Raw genomic sequence first — 3,910 nt, 5'->3', positions numbered from 1 at the left:
TACTCTTCTTTTTGGCGATGGCCCTTGGCCTTAAGGGCGTCATTTCAAACTTTTTGTCGAAATGTTAGCCCGTCGTTAGTCCCATTTTTTTGGAGTGTCGGGTATCCTCTAGGTAGTCCCAGTTTTGCTCAACCTCTGCGCTTCCTGGGTGAGTCCTGGTTCGCTTGGTTTTATTTACATCGGAGAGTGTAATATTGGAGGGTATAAGACGTTGTTGTTTTGTTCGCGTTTGTTTTGCGCATATATTGGAGTTTCCTTGTCTAGTCCTTTCGTTTTCCAGTTTGGAGATGTTATTGGCAGGTAGGACGATGAATTATATTTTGAACTTGGGGACATCCCCCTTATTGACTCAGTACTTAGCTCCTCGGGAGAACCCTATTGGGACAACTCCTAGGTGAGGGAGAGAGAGTACGGCTTAAGGGGCGTCATTTTCTAGAAGTTGGAGTGTCGGGTAGACGATATTTCGATTATTTTGTAGTAGTTTCCCATTCTCCAGTTGAGATGTTCATTTGCTCGCTCGCCCGCGCGACGCTTGTGTTCCTGTTTGAGCAAACAACAGAAGGTGAGCCAAAAAATGATATTCTTCTTACCCCGATCTGATGAGTCGGTGAATGAGGGTGGATCTATAGCGTTGCTCGCTTTGCCTGGCGTTTAAATGGTTGATGGGGTGGTGATTTCTAAATCTGATGGCCGTATTCAACTCTCTCTCCCCTTCTTTTTTGTGCTCTAGCTCCGCGTTGGTTGGGCTTGCCTTAGCTTGTTCATGGACTGCCCGGAGTGTGGGGGAGGATGTTAGTTGTAACTTCTGCTCGCATGCAGCATCATGATCTAGATTAGCACGTGCGGTTTACTTACTGCTCTTTTATGTGGGTGATTATGTTTCCGATTTTTGATCCGGAAGAGACTAGGAAATTTGACTAAGAAATCTCCACAGACGGCGCCAAATTGTTTGACCAAAAGATGTCAAAACCTTTTTGATTAAAATAACTAATGATAATAATGAGGTCAATCTTAGTCAAGCATAAAAAACCTCAGATCTGAAAAATGAATCGGAACATAATCAGTAAAAGGAAATAAGAGCGGTCAATCTTTATTGCTATTTGTCATTTCTTCTTTTATGAAATAGAGAGGATGATCAATTTTGCATCCTTTTTGGAAAGAAATTGAAGGAGAAAGCAAAAGGAGAAAAAAACCCTCCTTTCTTTGAGAATTCCTCCCCTATATATAGTTTTGGGACCCTTGCTATCTTCTCTGGCCGACGCGCCTTCACGCAGTGACCTTTTTTGTCGTTACTTGAGTATTGTTTTTATTTTTATGTACACTGTAGGTGCTTAAACCGAAGTAGGTTGTGACGTCCCTCGCTATCCCGCCTACTGGGTCGGCTTCAGATTTTGACATATACAATAATAAATTCACCAAAGACAAAGAACAAATGAAACTCCACTGATAGATCCACAAACAAGGCACTTATTCTATCAGTGAATCTGTCTCATGAGGTATCGGGATATCATGATACGTCTGACAATGCTTTTAGCAGTAAAATGATCAATGAGAAATTCATTAATACATGATAACCTTGTTTGGTTAACATTTTTATTTTATTTTATATTTGGTTCAACAAATGGTCGGATTCAAGTTAAACTGCAACTACAACAAATGCTTTCTGATCTTATATAGCACGTTCGAACAACCTGTTATATAACAGCAACTCATTTCAGGCCACAAGACAGCAAAATTTCAGGCCACGGAACAGACAACTCCTTCCACTCAGCCGACTCCTTCGTTTCAGGCGACGTCACAACCAATTCCTTCATTTCAACCTCCTGTTAATCCCACACCACCACAAGCAACATGCAATAAGCGTGCTAAACGTGAGTCTTCACATCATTGGACTGTCGATGGAATAGGTAATCATTATCCTTTCGTTACAATTGCTGTCGTTGTTGATGTATAGGACATTAAAGTATAACCGAAATGTATTACTCTGTAGTCTTCAATTAGCAGTTAGGAGCAAACTGTGAGGCGGGCTAAAGTTGTTACTCTTTGTTTTCCCTCTCATCTCCTCTTCTTTCTTCCTCTTTTCTACTCATCCCTCTCATACCTGTGTGTGAATCAGATCGTTACACTGGTGCTTTTACTAAGAGTCGAACTGGCTCGAAACCAGCTCATTGTTTTATCTATTTTATGAAGTTCTGCAATATTTGTGAGTGCATTCTTTTGGTGTTTTTGAAGGCATTTATTTTTGTTCGTCACATTTACAATGTTTTCATTCCTTCTGTTTTACAGTGGCTTAAAAGGCGAACACTGTCACATGAAATGTACAGCTTTTAAACTTGAAAACACATGTTTTAAGTTTTAAGAAAATCATTTCTGAGGCTATATCTAGTAGTTAGGCTTGTTATTTCTAAAATTAGATGCTAGCTTCTTTTTGTGTATGCATATTGACGTTTCTGCCCATAACATGAGCCACTTTCTTCTCATAGTCAGATGAATTCCTATTGTGATAGAAGTTTTTGAGTGTGAGATGGCTACAAGGTGTTTGTATTATTTTAGTTGATTCAACTACGACTAAACTGCCTGTTGATAATGGATGTAGTTTGTTGGGGTTTACTTGAAATGTATCTTTCATGCCAATAACTTGTTTCTGATAAAAGCTTTTTTTTGTTGGTTTGTTTCCTGATACTCCTAATAGTTGTATTTTTTTTTTTTACTTTTTGTTGCAGCCAAGTGATGCAGCTAGTGGACCCGTTTCACCCAATGATGCAAGAAGATCTTCCGGCGCTAGTAATCCCAACGATAACTATTGAAATTCATTTTAATTGAAGTGGATGTATTAGGACAATGTGATTAGCTGACTAACATGAATGAGTAATTGTGTTCTAATTTAGCTTGATGCCATATGATACTATGCTTGGTTAATGGAATGTTGATGCTTAATTTTAATGTTTTGATTTAAGCATTAATATTTCAATTTATATTAGAGAAAAAGTACTGCGTATTGACGATAAAATATCATTTAAAATATATTTAAAAATAGATGGGGTTAAAACCCAAAAATAAAAGAAATAAAAACAAATTTTGATAGCATACACATAAGAAATTGTGGGGGTTTACAACCCCTACACCGAAAAGAAAAATTAAATTTAAGAAATCAAAATCTAATTTCTGCATGAGATTGCGGGAGTTAAAATTGCAATTTGCGGAGGTTAGAAACCTCCGCTATTTGCTGTCATGGCGATTTGGGAACCCGCATTTATCTGCCGCAAATAATAGTGGTGACGCTTACTGCGGGGGTCTGCAACCCGATGGATTATTGCAGGGTATAGAGATTTCGACTTGGAAATGGGAAGTAATTAATATGGATTTCATCATAGGCTTACCTCGTACCCAGCGTAAGTTCGATTCTATATGGGTTATTGTTGATAGACTTACAAAATCAGCCCATTTTCTGCCTGTCGGGACTACGTATTCAATAGAGGATTATGCAAGGCTTTACATTAAAGAGATAATACGACTTCATGGTATCCCTATATCTATTATCTCATATAGAGATTCTCAGTTTACAACTAATTTCTTGAGGTCCTTCCAAAAAGTATTGGGGACTCAAGTAAGTCTTACTACAACATTTCATCTCCAGACAGACGACCAGACTGAGCGTACTATTCAGACATTGGAGGATATGGTACGGGCTTGTGATAGACTTCAGGGGTAGCTGGGATGATCATCTTCCACTTATTGAGTTCGCATATAATAATAGCTATCATTCCAGCATTTAGATGGATCCATATGAAGCTCTTTACCGGCGGAGGTGTAGGTCACCTATAGGATGGTACGAGGTTGGGGAAACTAAGTTAGTAGGACCAGAGTTGGTACAATAGGCAGTTGAGAAGATTAAGCTTATACGGGAAAG

The 3,910-nt window shown here is 38.8% G+C and overlaps 1 long non-coding RNA gene across 1 annotated transcript; it reads left to right on the top strand.

Annotated features, from left to right (window-relative positions):
• The first annotated feature begins 1,788 nt into the window (after positions 1-1,788).
• Positions 1,789-2,943, top strand: LOC107810347 (uncharacterized). The gene is made up of 2 exons (XR_001653619.2): positions 1,789-1,907; positions 2,724-2,943. It is a non-coding gene; the product is annotated as an uncharacterized LOC107810347 (long non-coding RNA).
• The last annotated feature ends 967 nt before the right edge of the window (positions 2,944-3,910 follow it).

The sequence above is a fragment of the Nicotiana tabacum genome, chromosome 18 (assembly GCF_000715075.1).
Source record: "Nicotiana tabacum cultivar K326 chromosome 18, ASM71507v2, whole genome shotgun sequence".
Taxonomy (NCBI): domain Eukaryota; kingdom Viridiplantae; phylum Streptophyta; class Magnoliopsida; order Solanales; family Solanaceae; genus Nicotiana; species Nicotiana tabacum.
The sequence above is the reverse complement of the archived record's forward strand: the minus strand, read 5'-3'. Positions and strand labels throughout refer to the sequence as shown.